The sequence below is a fragment of the Euprymna scolopes genome, chromosome 38 (genome assembly GCF_053919585.1).
Source record: "Euprymna scolopes isolate OS-2025 chromosome 38, ASM5391958v1, whole genome shotgun sequence".
Taxonomy (NCBI): Eukaryota; Metazoa; Mollusca; class Cephalopoda; order Sepiida; family Sepiolidae; genus Euprymna; species Euprymna scolopes.
Window position 1 is genome coordinate 24,281,377 of NC_136519.1, and position 20,908 is coordinate 24,302,284.

Genomic DNA, 20,908 nt, shown 5'->3' on the forward strand with positions numbered 1-20,908 from the left:
AATAATGTCGTTTTTTTTACTTTAAATTGAACGTAAAAAAATGACCTTATTTTTGCACCAACCTTTATATATATATATATATATATATATATATATATATATATATATATATATATATATATATATATACATTTGTAATTTAATTTTAAAAAGGAAATATAAATACCAATAATAATATTTATAGATTAATCCTATCCATATAAAAATGCTCAATATTCGAAATAGAGCATCGATATATGAAAGTAGTTAAAATATTTGTATATTGTGATTTACAACATTTAGTGTTCGTACGCAATGAATACAAGATAAAGTTAATTATTTCCTTATTCCATAGAGTTTCAAAGATTTGGCTTTTTTTTTCAGAGGAAAACGGTTAGAAAAAGAACTGTTATTTAAACTAGCACTAATTTTGATGATTAGCACAAAGACTGAAAGCTTCAAAGTTTGAAAGAAAATAATGTTCGAACGATTATATAAAAATATATACCAATGCAAAAACGGATATTCAAACCTATGTAAATCAACACATCCTCTGCAAACTATAATATCTACACTTCAAGGTTTTTTTCTGCAGAAATTTCCATCTAATTCTTCAAAGAACTATACATCTATACCATCTGGATATTTTTACCCCAAGTTTACAAATGTTTTTTGTTTTTTTCCATTTTCACCCCAAACAAGGCATAGTGCCACTTTGATGTAGGGGTCTACTATCGGGGCCATAAGTTTCAGGGATACTATGTAGGAAGTTGAGCAGCAAGATGTCTGTTCACATTACAGTCGAACTTCTGCATGTTAGTACACAGTTAGGAAAACAGGAACCTGGAAGGGAGTATCAAAGTCCAGCAGTTCTGGGGAAGAAACTATTAGAGTAGAAGACCTTCTTACATCTAGAGATTTCTACTGTATAGGGGTGGGATTTTGCTGCTTGTCGGGGATATTTACGTCGAGGGGGGTACAAGTACTTATAGTTCGTTGGAGCATTCACCATTAAAATACTTGTAGAACAGGCAGAGGGATGCAGCATTTCGTCAGTGGGACAGAGGTTGAAGCTTGGATGACAGTTCAGGACCTATCAGGTTGGCGACTCTTCTTTTTAACCCTGTCTAGGAGCGAGAGACTAGTAGCAGATGCACCATCCCAAATGTAACAACAATACTCCATACATGGGCGAATAGTGGCCTTACAGCGGTACAGGATACTTTCTGGCATAAGTAACTTTCTAGCATGGTATAGAGAGCCCACAGTTTACAAATCTCATCAAGTTTCAATTAACTTAATTGATTGGATCTTGTTATTGTCTAAATACATCTCCATATTTGGACATCAATTTTATGATTCTAACACCAAAAGGATCTTACAGTGCTAGATTTTTTAGATGAAGATTGGCTATTCATATTATTTGGATTCTTTGGACTACTGTTCTCATCTTGAGTGTGATTTTCACAATGTTCCAGTCTGCAATGGCACAGTGGTTAGAGTACTTGGAAAAATCAACTGTAAAAGTGATATTCTCTTGAAGGTTAACGGTTCAATTATTAGTGTGGGAGACTAAAAAATACAACTGAAAATTGCTTAAGACCTATATCCAGTCATGGCTGACCGAACGAGAGCATGCTAACCCCATGAAGTAAATAAGGGGCCCCGTTTGTAATTCCGTACAAATTTCCGAGTTTGTCAGAAACGTTTTCAAGTTCAACAAGATACACCTGAAGAAGGTTGGAGGTTACATCGACCGAAATGGTGTGAAAATAAGACTCAAGATGATAAAAGTTGTTCGAAGAATCGAAATAGTGCAAAAAAGATCATTAGAAAATTTTTTTATTATTTTTAACAATATTTTCTCATTATAATTAAATTAAGTTTCTATTTATATATTTGTATATACCGGATTCACTCCTAAACTAATTAACTAATCATTATGAATTTCGGAACACAATTACTAGGTGTAGAAAGTTCAAATGCATGCTATATTTAGTTTTAGCTATCCTTCCATATCACCCTGCTCAGGCTATGTAGCTCCATTGCTATCATCTCCCAAGATGGACGGTTGGCAACAAATATAATAATATATATATATATATATATATATATATATATATATATATATATATATATATATATATATATATATAGTCTTATTTGTAGTATTCCGAATTATACTGGGTTTATATAATTCAGTAATCGTTCATATACCAATAAATTTTAAGCCAAAAAGAGATGACTTAAACTGTAAGCTACAAAATTATCATATTTCAAAATTGAGCATTCATATATTGTTTTAACAAAAACCAAGACTTCAAAGAATGGGTTGATAGCAACAAATAGTGTATTTCATTGTTAGTTACAATTGTTTCAAGGCTATTTGGACAAATCCAAACATTATGACATTTGAAAGTTTTCAAAAAAACAGCCTTTCTTCAGACTTATTGAATAAAAAACATTTTAACGATACTTTTGCAAGGATGCGATATAGGTAAAATACTTTCGCTTGTTTTCTTTTCCTTATAAGGAAATGGTTTCCATAATGTTTTGTTGTTAAAGTGATTTTTATTCAAATAAGTCTGAAGAAAGGCTGTTTTTGTGAAAATTCTTTGAAGTCTTGGTTTTTGTTAAAACAATAAATATATATATATGTGTGCATGTACTGTTATATAAAAGGAACTTTGTGTGTATGAGTTTGTTTTCTGTGGACTCATATGAGCCGATTTTTATAAAATTTCGCACTAAGGTACTTGCAGTGTTCTTAGATAGGTTTTATATCGGAATGTCTTTGATAAGTATCGATAATCAATAATCATAATAATCCAATGAAAGAACGAATAGGCAATTTTCACCACAGTTAACACCTTACACAACTTAAAATCACAGGTGCATTTGAGAAGTTCTATTACCGCACAAGCAGAAAAGCTAGGCATATAAAATCAACAGTAGGTACTTTGACAGGGGGTGCGCATTCGAAATGAATACTTTTGCTTAACGCACAATTGCACTATGATACTTGACTTTTGCATTTTAAACTTTAATTCAAGCCATTATATATAAAAAATAATTTCATAAAATCAACACTAGGTTCTCCCAGTACACTGATAGATCCCCAACTAAAGCAGACAATCACTCAATTTGATTGAAAATTGGGTGATTATTTTTCACCCATTTCAATGACAATAAAAATATGGAAGCGTGTAATATTTGTTGATCATCATTCAATCCCGAGCAACGTCGGGTCTCCCTGCTAGTATATATATATATGTATATAAGTGAAGTGTCTGTGTGTCTGTGTACATTTCCCTATGTAATAACTCTGTCAATTTTCAGTCTACAGACTCGAAATTTGATATACAGGGTACTGAGATTTGGGAAAATCTTTGTAATCTGTTTTCGGCCAGAAATTTGGCTGTTAAGGGTTCAAAGTTCAACAATTTGACCTTTGAGAACTCTACCAAACTCCTCCGACAATTTTGGGTCTAAACACTTGAAATTTTAGATATAGGTTTATTGGACATGGATCTAACTTAATAACTTGATTCGAGCCCCAAATGTTAAGGGGTCATAATAGGGGTCAAAGTTTAAAAAAATTTGACCTCTGCGGTCTCTACCAAATTACTCAGACAATTTCTAGTCTAAACATTTGAAATTTTACATAAAGGGTATTCAGAGATAGGGCAAGCTTTTTAATCGGTTTGGATCGAAAATTTTTAGTTACCAATATATAAATGTATGTATGTATGTATGTATGTATGTTTGCATGTCTGCCTAAAACTTTTGACAGAAGCGATGGACTTTACCAAGATCAGTATCGTGTGGAAGTTTGACCTTTCAGACGACAAATATTGAAAAATTGGCTAAAAACTTCACCTTCAACTAGGCACTTTTCAACAGGGGGGGGTGCTTTTTTCGCCGATATTTTTGAAAGTCATCGTCTCCTTTCGATTGTCTAGCCTTAATTTAAACCTACGTCACTTCCAGTTTGGCGGTGGTCGTAATAGCAAAGACGTCAGGTTTTTTTCCCGTTCTTTGCGGTACGAGTTTGAGTCTGCCTCCCTACTACCACTTCAACATACACATCCAAACACCTGGGCAACGCTGGGCTGAAATGCTAGTATATATATAAAAGTGAAAGTATCTGTCTGTTTGTGTGTCTGTGTACATTTCCCAACGCAATAACTCTGTCAATTTTCAGTCTGCAGACTCGAAATTTGATACAGGGTACTGAGATTTGGGAAAATCTTTGTAATCCGTTTTTGGCCAGAAATTCGGCTGTTAAGCGGTCAAAGTTCAATGATTTGACCTTTGAGAACTTTACCAAACTCCTCTGACAATTTTGGGTCTAAACACTTGAAATTTTAGATATAGGTTCCTTGAACATGGATCTAACTTAATAACTTGATTTGAGCCCAAAACAATAAACGTTAAGGGGTCATAATAGGGGCCAAAGTTAAAAAAATTGACCGCTTTTTTTTTTTTTTGCTCAACATACACCTCCAAACACCCGGGCAATGCCGAGCTGAAATGCTAGTATATATATATATATATATATATATATATATATATATATATATATATATATATATATATAACAACTACCCGTTGATCAGTGGCTTTTAATTTAGCTATAAATATCCTTATTAAATGTATAACTTATATCAAATATCTTTAATGTACATTCATTAGGTGCAATAAGAGCGAAATGTGAAATTTTTTAATATTGAATTTCAAGGCTAACCAATGGTCTTTACTGAATTGTCATGTTACAGTAATGAATATATTAAAAAATTACGAAAAACGATAAGGTAGAAAAAAAGTTATTAACAAAAACATGTACTGAAGAAAATTAGCGAAAATAAAATGTTTGGCTAAAAAAATCACTGGAGAGTTTCGAGGGGAGGTCAATAGTGTGTAACTATTGCGATTTTTTAAAATAAATTGTGCATTTCGTCTTGTTTTTAGCATAATTGAATTACTTCTCTTGTTATTATGTCACGTGTTCCCAAAGAAATATGGTAAAGGTTTTTACTATCAAAAACTTGTTTTTTGTTTTTTTAATATGGTAAAAAATTAAGTACTTCTGACATACCAGTTAAGTAGATATCAATGCTTTTAACTGAAATTGACACAAAAATTCAGTAGATTACATCGTTTGTTTGTTTGTTTTTTAAATCGATTTTTTTCGTTTTTTTTATTTTTTTTTTTTTTTTTTTTTTTTATTACATTTTCACCCCAAACAAGGCACATTGCCACTTTGGTGTAGGGGGCTACTATCAGAGGCAGCAACTACTGGAGCACTATGTTGGGATTTGGGCAGCAAGATGTCAGTTCACGTTACACTTGAACTTCTGCATGTCAGTACAGTTGGGGAAGCAAGGATCTGGAATGGAATTGTAGAGTCTAGCGGTTCTGGGGAAGAAACTACTGGAGTAGAAAGATCTTTTACATCTAGGGATCTCTACTGCGTGGGGGTGGGATTTAGCTGCCTGTCGGATTTGTTGAGGGTGTCTAGGTCGTGGGGGCACAAGTGTCTGCAGTTCGTCAGAGCATTCACCATTAAAATACTTGTAGAACAGGCAGAGGCATAGCCAATAGATTGTGCCATGGCCCATATCGTTAGGTCGTCAGTATTGCACACTTCATGCGTGCGACGACCTGGGTTCGCGCCTATGTCGGAGCACGTTACTGATGAGATGCAGTACGTCGAAACTCACTTTGGGCCTGGCATTGTCCGTTGTCGATGCAATTGCTCAATTCCTTCTGATTCTGGGTTCTAGCTTTATCATGAAAAAGTGTATGTGAATGGGTATATATATATATATATATATACTAGCAGGCTGCCCGGCGTTTCCTGGTCGTAAGATACACTTAAATATATTTTGATTCATGCAGATTATGTATCTATTATTATTATAAAGACAATTCTCTATTGATTATTATATTGTACCCAATATATCATAGTGAGATCAAAACTAACATGTATGACTTGGGTGCCATCAATTAGAATCAAAACTAAAACATACAACTCTCCATCCTCAATCCTTAGCCTCTGAGCCACGCCCATACGCATATAATTGCAGAAATTTCCAGGTTAGTATCTGGGAGTACGTATAATTCACGGGGGGGGGTAGATGCACCCCTAGATAAACTCGCCTGGCGGGTAAGCAACAAGGCCGTACTCCATGTAATGGTGTACCCACATGCTGTCGCAAGATGTCTTCTTGAACCCGCATGTGAAGCACATGTTTGCCGCAGCGAATGGTGACATCAGAAGTGTGTGCAACCTGAAGTTGCACCTCATGGATCACCATGGAATCGCTTGATCACCGAAGGTAAGATTCAAGTGAGCAAGGACGCCCAGACGGTCCACAGAGCTATATAATTATTAATATATATATATATATATATATATATATATATATATATATATATATATATCTTACATTTTGTTTTGTAATCATCCACATTTTAAGTATCTACACTATCTTTCTTAATTACCAATGGAAACATCAATTCCATGGTAAAATGCCTCCATTTATAATTTAAGTTTCTAATTTTTGAGTCCTCATCTATTCGGATTTTTTTCACGTGAATATTAGAGATTTTTTAATTACCAATGGAAACATCAATTCCATGGTAAAATGCCTCCATTTATAATTTAAGTTTCTAATTTTTGAGTCCTCATCTATTCGGATTTTTTTCACGTGAATATTAGAGATTTTTTAATTACCAATGGAAACATCAATTCCATGGTAAAATGCCTCCATTTATAATTTAAGTTTCTAATTTTTGAGTCCTCATCTATTCGGATTTTTTTCACGTGAATATTAGAGATTTTTTAATTACCAATGGAAACATCAATTCCATGGTAAAATGCCTCCATTTATAATTTATGTTTCTAATTTTTGAGTCCTCATCTATTCGGATTTTTTTCACGTGAATATTAGAGATTTTTTAATTACCAATGGAAACATCAATTCCATGGTAAAATGCCTCCATTTATAATTTAAGTTTCTAATTTTTGAGTCCTCATCTATTCGGATTTTTTTCACGTGAATAGTAGAGATTTTTTAATTACCAATGGAAACATCAATTCCATGGTAAAATGCCTCCATTTATAATTTAAGTTTCTAATTTTTGAGTCCTCATCTATTCGGATTTTTTTCATGTGAATATTAGAGATTTTTTAATTACCAATGGAAACATCAATTCCATGGTAAAATTCCTCCATTTATAATTTAAGTTTCTAATTTTTGAGTCCTCATCTATTCGGATTTTTTTCACGTGAATATTAGAGATTTTTTAATTACCAATGGAAACATCAATTCCATGGTAAAATGCCGCCATTTATAATTTAAGTTTCTAATTTTTGAGTCCTCATCTATTCGGATTTTTTTCACGTGAATATTAGAGATTTTTTAATTACCAATGGAAACATCAATTCCATGGTAAAATGCCTCCATTTATAATTTAAGTTTCTAATTTTTGAGTCCTCATCTATTCGGATTTTTTTCACGTGAATATTAGAGATTTTTTAATTACCAATGGAAACATCAATTCCATGGTAAAATGCCTCCATTTATAATTTAAGTTTCTAATTTTTGAGTCCTCATCTATTCAGATTTTTTTCACGTGAATATCAGAGATTTTTTTTTTGTATTTCATCCTCAACCAATTTTATCGATTAGCTTTTGTCATTTGCATTCATGCACATCATTTTTAATGTTCTTCTACAATTTTAAAGCACATTTTTCGGACATTGCAATTTTCAATGTTTTCAATTTTTATTGCTAAATAGCAATTCTATGCGTTTATTTTGCCAGATATTTCCTCTGAAAAAGAAAACCTAATTTTTGAAACCCCATGGAATGTCAGTTTTTAACAGGCTAAAAAAGTCCAATGCCACAGTTTGATTATACAGGGTGAGTCACGGGAAACGGATGTTTTTAAATTGCTCCTTGCTCTCCTTGAGTAAGAGATAGAAAGTGAGGAAGGTAGTCTTTAAACCTGCTTAAGATATGGTTTGTTTTCCTTAAAAACATCAGTTTTCCGTGACTCACCCTGTATAATCAAATTTCAATCAAATAACACTTTGTATTTGTTAGTAAAGGGAGATAATTCATTGGTAAATATAAGGAATGAATCAGCATTTTGAAAACGAGACTGATTTTTGTAAACAATAAAAAATAGCAGTTAGCTCTACGAATCTCATGTAAAAAAAAAAAACAAAAAAAAAATCCTTTTTATTTTTTTTTTTATGATTGTGATCTTAAAAACTGCTTGAATATATTATTTTACTTTGGCTATATCTTAGTTAATTATAAAATTCAGAGGCACCTCTCCTTGTAAAATTTGCTAAAAAGGAAATGATTGTAAAGATTAATAAACGATTGAAACTGTTGAACTTATGAAGTATTTATCTATATATATATAAAGATAAGTATTTTTTTTATATATTTGTATGTACAGGATTCACTTCTAAACTAATTGAGCGAACATTATGGATTTTGAAACAACTACTAGGCATAAGGAGTTCAAATATTGGCTAAATCTATAGAAATATATAAAGATGCAAAAAAGGATAATCAACAAATCCTCTACAAACTATAATATCTACACTCCAAGGGTTTTTCTAACAGAACTTATGGAAGTACAAAGTACTTTATTTTATTACTTCACAATATATATATATATTCTTATTTGATTTTATAACTTAGTCCATCTATGAATTCTGACGATGCTAGTTGGATATTTCCTCTCTTTGAGGATCTTCTTCTAGCTGAAACAATATGTAAACTCATTCTGGACTCACAGTAATAAATTTCCTATATATATATATATATATATATATATATATATATATATTTATATAAATATATAGGAGGAGATGGGTAGACATCGAAAACTTATAGGTTAAGGAGATATACTTATTGAATTGTATTCTTTGTGTTGCATATAATACAATTCTAGATTTGAAACAACCATTTCACGTCATGTAATTTAAATTACTAATTTATGATTATATATATATACATATATATATATATATACATATATATATATATATACATATATATATATACATATATATATATATATATATATATATATATATATATATATATATATATATATATATATATATATATATATATATATATATATATATATATATATACCTTAGAATAATGAAATGAAATATATCTACTGGTATGCAAATCCAGTGATTTTAGGTCTTACAAAATATTATTAGGTGTAATATTTTATGTAAGACAATCCCAGCTAAATAAAATTGCTCAATATACAGGATAGAGCAAATGAATCAAAATTTAGCTATTTAAATTTTATGATTCAAAAAGGTTAATCTTCAAATATAGAAATTTTTATTGTTTGAAAACAAAGAATACAATTTAATAAATTTATTAAATTGTATTCTTTGTTTTCAAACAATAAAAAAAAGTGCTCTTTATATGCGTGGTTGCCAAAAGAGCACTTTTAGCTAGTTGGCACAATTACCCTGGACTTGGCGCAATTACCCCAAAGTACGGTATATATATATATATAAATTAAATTAAATTTAAAATATTTGGAACTTAAAATAAAACAATGTTTTTTTCAAAAGTACTCAATACATAATACTCAATACATATGCACAGCTTTTATAAGTGAAATTGTATAATTATTCTGTTTGCTTTATTTGTAAGTTAAAAGAAAAAAGAAAACAACTTAGCCATATCACATTATAAATTTATTTCAACTCAAATAGGGCCTTTTCGAATGAGATTGTTAGTCGAGATTTGTTAATTTTTATTTTTTGTTCTGCTACACATTGAGCTCTCCCACTCAAGATTCCCTATAGATATTGCTCTATCCTTTTACAGAAATAAACTTTTATAGAGAGGAAGCAGATTCAACTGCTGCCCTTCAATAATAATAATAATAATAAAAGAGCCACTAATTTTCCTACTTCATCTGCATCTTAAATTTGAACAATTGAACATGTGAGAATAGTATCCAAGGTGAGAACGTTGGTTCAAATAATTTCTACAAGACAAACATGATATTTTTGTTTCTTGGCCTTTTGGCCACGAGTCAAGTGTAGTACCTGTTCTGATACTACACTTCATGTTTTTTTGCCCTCAGTCAGTGAAGGAGAAATTCTTCTAGATAAAGGCGATTTTTTTTTTCCGTACTTATGTATTTTTGGTACCGCGCTGAAATAATAATGTTATTATTTCGAAAGCCATTCTTAACATGGGGAGGGGAGGGCGTTTTGTAACTTTTATGTGCTTCCACCTGACAATTTAATAATAAAAAAGAAATATTGTGAAACTTGAATTTAACCTGAAAAAACTATTTAAAAATAGCGCGGTACCAAAAATACATAAACACCTTTTTTTTTTTTTTCTAATCCAGAGTTCCCCTTTTTTAATTGTGTCTAACTCTGATTTCGTAGGGAGGCAGGTAAATAGGAGGAACACCATATTTTTACGCAGACAATTTTATTTACAAAGATAAAACCTCACTTTGACATAAATATGATTTTATAAAATCACAAATTTTTACAATTTGCCTAGTTTCACCCCTGACCTTAAATGGAACACATACATCAAATCAGTTGTCAAGGTCTCTGGAAAAATGGTTGCGTCATTCTATCACTCCAGAAGGTATCTCACTCCCGATGTAATCCTCTACCTGCATAAGAACCAAACATATTCTAAAATGGAGTACTGTTGCCACATCTGCCTGGAAAGAGTTCAAACCCGGCTTCGAAATCTAGTAGGTAATGTCTTTCTCTCCTCTCTGCAACCTCTTTTCCAAAGAAGTGAAGTTGCGAACCTGTCTCTGCTCTATCGTTATTTTCATGACAAATACTCGTCTGAGCTTCAATCTATGGTCTCCCTTGCAAAAATTTCACAAAAAGCACTCGTCTAGCTACAACCACTATCAACAATTTCCCCCACTCTCTGTCTGTGCCTAAATCTAAACACAAATTCCATGAAAAAAGTTTATTTTCTAGAACTACCTGTCTGCTTTCCAGCTAACTACAACATTGTCATCTTCAAGTCCAACGTAAACAATTTCTTATTGAGCCACTCCCTTAAATAATCAAATTCTACCCAATTTCTACCACTAACGATTACTATGCTGTTGTCTTAGTGACCACCTTACACTCATTAACCCTTATCCTCGAGTGGCTCTCGAGCATTGATAAGTGGGGACTCTCCTGTAAAAAAAGTTTATTTAAAAATGAGATACAGATACTGAATTTGTACTCAGTACTCCTGAAAATCTATAACACAATGCCTCAACTTCGGGACAAGATCAAAGTGTAGTATCTGTTCTTCAGATGCTGTACTTCAATTTCTTGTTCTCTGTCAGTGGAGGAGAAATCCTTCACGACTGAGACAATTTTTATTTTTGTTCCTTTTCTCCACGTTAAAAAACGACCCTGGTGTCTAACTCTGTCCCGTGGGGAGGCATTGTAAATAGGAACTCTAAAGAACTCTTTGTAAGATAAACCAATACATTATTTTTTAATAACTTAAAGTTAGAGAAATAATAATAATAATAATAATAATAATAATAATAATAATAATAATAATAATAATCTCTACTATTATATAAAGTAACTTTGTGTGTACATGTGTGTGAGTTCATTCCCTATGGCTCCTTATGGACTCCTAAATGGGTGGGCTGACTTTTTGAAATTTCACACAAATGTACTTTATGTATTTGGCAGTGCTCTTAGATAGATTTTGTATTGGAATGTCCTTGATAAGAATCGGTAATGAATTAAATCCGATGAAAGAAGGAACAGGTGATTAGCCTAATAGCACAAGTGCATTTGAGAAGTTTTACCACCGCACAAGCCGGAAGGCCCAGCATATAAAATCAACAGTAGGTTCTTTGATACAACAGGGGCACATTTGAAATGAAAGTTTCTGTTTAGAGCACAACTGAACTATGAGATTTGATATTTGCATTTTAAACTTTAATTCAAGCCATTATATATAAAATAATTCTATAAAATCAACAGTAGGTTCTCTACAGTGCAATGTAGACTAGAATGTATTGTGGACTACGTAACTGTGGAGAGGATTGAAAAATAGGCGATTTTACCAATTTCGATGATAATAAAAATATGGGAGGATTAAACATTTGTTGATTCTCATTCTTTCCCGGGCAACGTCGTGTCTCCCTGCTAGTAGATCATACAACGGACAGCAATGATGAAAATAGTTAAACTCTGAAGGGAAATCTTTAAACGTAGTATTTTGTTTGATGGCATATCAACTCTTTTCAGGTAATTTAATGTGGAATCTAGTAATTTTGGAAAAGTTTTTATGCTTAAAGTTGTCTATATCTTCAAATATTTATTCATGGCATTTGGTTTGGTTGTTTTGTTTTCATTCTTGTCATTTTGATAAAAATTTTATGCTTAAAGTTCTTTATATTTTCAAATATTTATAATGTTTGTTTTGGGTCGTTTTGAAGAGAAAAATACTTTTTTTTGTTGTTGTTGCTGTTCTTGACTTTGTGAAACATGGTTAAGTTTTTCAAATAAAAAGTAAAAAAAAAAAATAAGAGCATTAATGTTTGGTGCATTTTAGGTCAGGAAGCCGGTGTCTTTATACAGCCTCTGTTTGAATGAGGAAATCAACTTCTATAAATTGCAAACACTAAGCAACCACACTCCACAGGGAAATTGCAGCAAAAATAAGACAAAAGCATGGAAGAAATACTACATGAAACCGAGGGAACTAAAACTGCAAGAAGTGTTTCAACTAGGGAAATTCTGGATTTGTAAATTTAATTTACATGCTTTAAAAATAAATTTTTTTAAAATAATTTCCTATCTGATTAAAAATCATAATAAACTATATGAATGTCCAAGGATGGAAACAATTCCCAAACAGTTTTTTTACAACTTTTATGCTTTTTACGAAGATTAAAATCAAAATGTATAATTCTACTAAACATTCCTTATTCCAATTGTAATGAAAATCCACTACATAATGTTTTTGTTCTGAATGTGTCAAAAATTTTGTGCCAAAAATTTAATGTGTCAAAATGTAATATATCGAAAATTTAATGCATCAAAATGCAATGGGTAAAAAATTTAATGTGTCAAAATGTAACGTGTCAAAATGAAACGTGTCAAAAATTTAATGTTAAAATGTAATGCATTAAAAATTTAATGCATCAAAAATTTAATGTGTCATAATGTAATGTGTCAAAAATTTAATGTGTTAAAATGTAATGTGTCAAAAATTTAATGTGTCAAAATGTAATGTGTCAAAATGTAATGCGTCCAAAATTTTATGTGTCAAAATGTAATGCGTCAAAAAGTTAATGTATCAAAATGTAATGCATGAAAAATTTAATGTGTCAAAATGTAATGTGTCAAAAATTTAATGTGTCAAAAATTTAATTCCTGAAAAATCTAATGTGTCAAAATGTAAAAAATTTAATGTGTCAAAATGTAATGCGTCCAAAATTTTATGTGTCAAATGTAAAGCGTCCAAAATTTTATGTGTCAAATGTAAAGCGTCCAAAATTTTATGTGTCAAATGTAAAGCGTCCAAAATGTTATGTGTTAAAATGTAAAGCATCCAAAATTTTATGTGTTAAAATGTAAAGCGTCCAAAATATTATGTGTCAAAAATTTAATGTGTCAAAATGTAATGCGTGAAAAATTCAATGTGTCAAAAATTTAATGCATCAAATGTAATACGTCCAAAATTTAATGTGTCAACATGTAAGCGTCCAAAATTTCATGTGTCAAAAATTTAATGTGTCAAAATGTAATGCATGAAAAATTTAATGCGTCAAAATGTAATGTGTCAAAAATTTAATGTGTCAAAATGTAATGTGTCAAAAATTTAATGTGTCAAAATGTAATACGTCCAAAATTTAATGTGTCAACCTGTAAAGCGTCCAAAATTTAATGTGTCAAAATGTAATATGTTAAATATTTAATGTGTCAAAATGTAATGCGTGAAAAATTTAATGCGTCAAATGTTTAAGTGGTTTTAAAAAATCAAATTCACAGAATCCTGCTGGTACGTGTATTCTTTGTTAGTTAATAAAATTGTAGTAAGTGAAAAGATATTTGAAAAGGGAAAAAGAAACTGGTGTACCGCTGATACAGGTTTTATTAACAAACGAAGAATATACGTGTAATGTTCCAAAATTCATAATGATCGATTAATTGGTTTAGGAGTTAATTCTATATATATATATATATATATATATATATATATATATATATACTAGCAGTTCAGCCCGGCTTTGCTCGGGTCCTATGTACTGTTCATAACTTTATGTGCATATGTATATCTATATTAAAAAGTTTTACTCATGTCCAGGTAACCTACATCTAAAATTTCAAGCGTTTAGATTCAAAATTGGTGGAGGAGTTTGGTAGAGTCTGCAAAGGTCAACTCTTTCAGCTTTGACGTCTTGGCAGCCAAATTTTCGGCCAAAAATCGATTAAAAAGCTTGTCCTGTGTCTGAATACACTTTATGTAAAATTTCTAATGTTTAGACCAAAAATTGGCTGAGTAATTTGGTAGAGACCGCAGAACTCATTTTTTTTTAAACTTTCATCCCAATTTTGACCATTTAACATTTATTGTTTTGGGCTCAAATCAAATCAAAAAGTTTGATCAATGTCCAAGTGACGTAGATCTTAAATTTCAAGTGTTTAGACCCAAAATTGGCGGAGTAGTTTGGTAGAGTTTTCAAAGGTCAAATCGTTTAACTTTAGCCCTTTGACAGCCAAATTTCTGGCTGAAAATCAATTAAAAAGATTTTCCCAAATCTCAATACCCCTTCTGTCAAATCTCGAGTCTGTAGACTGAAAATTGACAGAGTAGTTTGGTAGGGAAATGCACACACACACACAGACTATTTCACTTTTATATATATATATATATATATATATATATATATATATATATTCCATGAACAAAGTTTCTTCTCTATAGCGGCCTGCCTGTAGATCTCTGTTTCACTGGTTTGCTTTCCAGCTAACTACAATATTATTGTCTTCAAGTCCAACATAAACAAGTTCTTGTTGAACCGTCCTCACAAATAATCTAATTATACCAAATTTCCATTACTAACGATTACTACACTATTGACCCAATGGCTACTGTACACACATTACCCCCTTATCCTCGAGTGACCTCTGGGCCTTGATAAGTGGTGACTCCTTTGCAAAAAAAAAAAAGAAAAGAAAGATAAGAGTTTGCTACAAAAGTAAAGTCTCTTATTTTATGAACTCAAAAGTTTGGGGAGCTACAAAGACGGGAATAGTACTATTAAACGAGTGACATTTGTGCTCCAGAATTTATTTTTCTACGTAGTCACTCACCACCATTTTCAGTGCTCTTTTGCCAAGAATTCAATGACGCATATCTGTTTCTGATGCACGTCCATGACATGGGGGTTGTTTGCTTAGGGTCTGACAACGTCATAGCAACAGAGAAATTAAACTTTCAGGCCATGAACGCATAAGTTCAGTCATCATAACAAAGCAATGACCTGTTCCTCTGATCCGTTTGGCTGGAATAAAAATAGGAGGCATCATAACAAAGCTATGATCCGTTCCTCTGATCCGTTTGGCTGGAATAAAAATAGGAGGCATCATAACAAAGCTATGATCCGTTCCTCTGATCCGTTCGTCCGGAATAAAAATAGGAGGCATTACTATTCAAACATCTTTTGTACATCAGCAAGTTACAGTATTTTACTGGTATTAGAAATGCTGGCTCATTTCTTAATCAGATATCCACAATAAAGACCAAATGAAGGCAGCCTAACTTTATATAAATATCTATGTATATGAAGTAGTAGTGCGTGTGTGTGTCTGTGTGTAAAACTCTCCTACAGCCCACACCACTGGATTGATCATGACCAAACCTGATACGATGATGGTATCCGACCTAAGGATGGTGTACATTATTTTTCAAAGTCAAGATCAAAGTTAGAATCATATTTGGCCCGGATCTTCATAAACTCCGTCACCTAGGAATAGTGCACATCAAGTTGGGGTATCTTTGCTGTATCTTTGAAAATGTATTTGTGATACTAAACAAATGTTAGCCATTTGTAATGATTTCAATTTTTATGTGTAACAATGTAAATGTCAACTGTGATATAAACTATTCGCTTTAAAGTTCATAGTTAGATTTCAGTCACTTCAGGAGGTAGTTAAAAAAATTTTTAAACACTGTAATTAATAGTTGTTCTTATAACATCCACTTACTGCAAGGGTGCTCGCGAAGTGCAGTAAAGTCCCATAAAGTAAAGTCCTGCGCGAAGTGTGGCCATCTTTGCTAGTATTATATATCAGGATTGTTTATTGATTAGTATGGTGATTTAACTCTTAAAATCTTGCTGAATTTTTTCCTAAACCTCAGTCTTATAAGAAAAAAAAAAAAAAAAAATTCAAGTTGATTTTTTTCTTTTCATGTTAGCTAACAAGGCTACCCGGTATTGCCCAGAGCAAAAGTATAATATAATTTCTATCCTTCTCTCCCCCCTTCCTCTTTTACTCACCCTCATTTCCCTTTCCCCCACCTCTTTCTTCTTTGCTCAGCCCATTCCTCTCTTTGGGTATACACACAGAACTCTAGTTGGCATAAGGGAAATAACTCTGTGACAACAAGTATTTACTTGCACCCTATACATATACTTGAAGACGACAACCATGGTGTAGTCGGTTGGTAAGCAACCTTATGGTATTTTGTTCCACAGATGAGATATTATAGGATAAAAATTATATTTATGGAAGTTCCGTTTGGTTTTTGGTACAGAGAAGGAGAAAGAAAAGTTCATTATTGTGGATGTAGCTAGATAAGTTCATGCTGTGAATGTTTTCAGGGGATAGACAAGGGATAAGAGTTGTCAAACCACCACCATGAACATAATGATACAGTAGAGAGAACCAAGCAACCATAGCAAGAGATTAGATATAAGTCTTCCATTTCAGGTCACTTAGAAATGACGGCACATAGATAGCTGTCACATAGTGTAATGTTGAGATTTGAAACCACTTCCATTGTTTTCTCCCTGGAGAATTTTATACATATGATATAAATTCCATCAAAATTGGATATATTTAAAGTTTTAAGGGGGTTATGTACCTATAGCATCCTTAGGGGGACACCTAGGAATTCAAGAATTGTCTTCTTCAGTAGATTTTACATAAGAATGCACTTTCAGATTTTATGTAGAGTCTCTAAACTTTCTTTCTATAAGGAACGCATAAAAACCACACGTACATACACACAGAGATTGAGTTATATATATATATATATATATATATATATATATATATATATATATATATATATACACACTCCTATAGATTTTTTTGTGTGTGTATTGATATTCATATTAAAAACCCTTTTTTCTATTTATTCAAAAAGAAAATACAACTTTGTTATATATGGGTTGTGGAATTGCATTCATCTGCAAAAGATCTAGCTAATTTGCATATTCTTTTAAGTATTCATTTTAATTCCCTATTAGTTTCTTCGGTTTTCTTATGGAATGATCATCTTTAGTTAACTATTACGTGTAATTATATTCATGCAGATATTCTACATGATTTATACTTGCAGAATATTTGCTTAAAAAGCTTATAGTAAATACAAAACTCTTTCTATATATATTTATGTATACACATATATATTTGTTTAAAAAATTTTGCCTACCAAACTCCTCTATCAGTTTTTGGTCTACAGACATGAAACTTAATATATAGGGTATTCAAACCCATGCTAAACTTTATATTTGGTTTTAGCTGGGGAAAATCGGTGCAAAAGTGTGAAAACTAAAAAAAATTGGAATTTTCCAGGTGAAGGTTGAACGATGGCATTACGAATATGCATGCATAACGTAATAGCTTCATGTTTCAATTTTTAGCCAAGCAGCAAATATCTCTTCATAGCTCAGGTATTAACGTCAAAGAAGTAAGCATTTATAAAGTTTAAAAATAAAAATGACTTGTGCGAGAATCGAAATGAAAACGTTTTGGTTTCGATTCTTGCACAAGTCATTTTTTTTTTTTAAACTTTTTAAATGTTTACTATATATTGAGTCCAATATAATATAATGAATACAAAATCTGCAATAATCAAAATATTTAAGCATATTTCATGACCGGGCAATGCTGGACAGCCTACTAGTGTGTATATATATATATATATACTAGCAATCGGTGCCCGGCGTTGCCCAGGTGTTTTGAAGTGTATGCTGAGGAAAAAAAAACGGTCAATTTTTTTTAAATTTCGACCCCTATTATGACCTCTTAACATTTATTGTTTAGGAATCAAGTAAAGTTAATAAGTTAGATCCATGTCCAAGGAATCTATATATAAAATATCATGTGTTCAGACCTTAAATTGTAGGAGGAGTTTGGTAGAGTTCTCAAAGGTCTAATTGTTGAATATTGACCACTTAATCGCCAAATTTCTGTCGAAAACCTATCACATCGATTTACCCAAATCTCAGTACCCTGTATATCAAATTTCGAATCTGTAGGCTTAAAATTGACAGAGTTTTAGCGTAGGGAAATGCACACAGACACACACAGACACTATCACCTATACATATATATAAACATAAACATCATATATATAAGGATAATAGTACGCCATATATATATAACAAAAGACCATTATTTACTGAAGTGAAAGGAAAACCCGGGGGAACTTTACCCAAAAATAAATCTATATTTTTTTGTGTGTATTGATAGTCTGGTACTTATACAGTTTAGTGACGACATTAAAAAATGGAAATATTGAAAAAAAAATTTTATTGTACGTAACTGTTATAGACTGAAGTTCTCCGAAAAAAAATTTCACTTCATTTGATCAAGTAGTTTTTTTTTTTACAGCGAAAAACAATTATTTATCACGGCTACGTCAACGTGGCCATTTTGGAAATGTTATTGCAGGCCCAGGAATTCCCCAAGGGCAGGTAACTGCCGTACATAGCAGAATACCTCCATTTTAGGCCAATCTAGCCCTTTTTTTACCTCCACCAGAATGAGATTTTTTTTTTTTTTTTTTTTTTTTGCGAAGACAGATGCCATTTTTGGGGTGTTTTTTTTTTTTTTTTTTTTTTTTAATTTGTAACAGAAGTAAATAAACGAAGTTTCGAAGTTATCCATGCGACCCACGCGTGTCCAACTGAGCATGTTTCGAAAATAATCTCGTATAAAAATTCTTCAATTCTTTGCATTCTTCAATTTCTTTGCATATTCAATAGTATTCTTATTTTTTAAAAAAAAAAAAACGCAAAAAAATTGCAGATTTAAAAAAAGAAAAGAAAAAAAACGTAAAAAAATTGCAGATGTGTTGTGCGCATCTCAATATGGCGAGAAAAAAAAAGGCTAGATTGCGAAATCTGGCCTAAAATGGAGGTATTCTGCTAGGTACATTTCCAAAATGGCCACGTTGACGTCGTCGTGATAAATAATTGTTTTTCGCTGTAAGAACAAATCTACTTGATCAAATGAAGTGAAATTTTTTTTTGGAGAACTTCAGTCTATAACAGTTACGTACAATAAATTTTTTTTTCAATATTTCCATTTTTTAATGTCGTCACTAAACTGTATAAGTATCGATAGTCTTATCAACACCCCTTTTTTCTATTTATTTAAAAAGAAAATACAACTTTATACAAATTCCCTATTAGTTTTTTTTTCGGTTTTCTTATACGATGATCATCTTTATTTAACTATTACGTGTAATTATATTCATACAGATATTCTATATGATTTATATTTGCGTAATATTTGCGTAGAAATGAAGAAAATCACATTTACTGTGTATTTATCGTGTTGCCATAACAACGTGACGTAGCCAAGGACGGTAGTGGACGTGAGTGTGTGTGCGTGTGTGCGCGTGTTTTCGTGCTGTATTGTTTGTAGTAGTAGTAGTAGTAGTACTAATAATCTGTCCAGCGTTTGCTTTCTTGTTTTGTAAATGGCGGACGTTGAGTCGGAGGTTGGATTGTGAAGTTTCGTATTTTTGTAATTTGTAAATGGCAAGTTAGAAAAAAATTAAACCCTACCAAGATGGACAATAAATAAGACCAAAATATTTTATGGTAAAGTTAAGAGCGTAAGAACTATACTTTTTTAGGAGATGTGATTATTGGATTAACCAATCAGAAATCGTCTGTGGCACACACATCTCTGTTTTTATAGATATATATAGATAGATATATAGATATAGATATATAGAAGATATATATATATATATATATATATATATATATATATATATATATATATATATATATATATATATATATATATATATATATGAAATTTATTGCTGTAAGTCCAGAATGAATTTACATATTGTTTCCGCTAGGAAGATATCCCCTGAAGATGAGGAGAGATCCAACCAGCTTCGTCAGAATTCATAGATGGACTCTATGAATTCTGGACTCACAGCAATAAATTTCCTATATACTGCTCTGGCTACACATTGAGCACTCTAGTCCGGTCTTTTTCACCACTGAATAAATATATATATATATATATATATATATATATATATATATATATATATATATATATATATATATAAGCTTATAAAAGTTATTAATGTGTTTCTAAAATAATCTTTTTAATTACTTTTATGAAAACCATAATATACCAAAATTGAAAAGATTTAAAGTAACAAATTCAAATACTACAGGCAACTGTCCCAGGAAAAAAAGAAGCAATATATTGAAAAAAAAAAAAATTTGTATTTTGAAACATTTATTTCTTAATTGTAAATTTATATTAAATTTTATAAAGAGTTAAAAAAAAAAATACCATATTTTCTTGTGTATAATAACGTGAAATATTAGACGGAAATCAAATGTAAAAATGGGGGTGGAAAGT

The 20,908-nt window shown here is 31.4% G+C and overlaps 1 protein-coding gene across 25 annotated transcripts in view; it reads right to left on the reverse strand.

Moving 5' to 3' along the window:
- The window catches only part of LOC145263096 (guanine nucleotide exchange factor DBS-like), an 810,829-nt gene that overhangs the window by 33,206 nt on the left and 756,715 nt on the right, over positions 1 to 20,908 (reverse strand). The window lies entirely within an intron of this gene.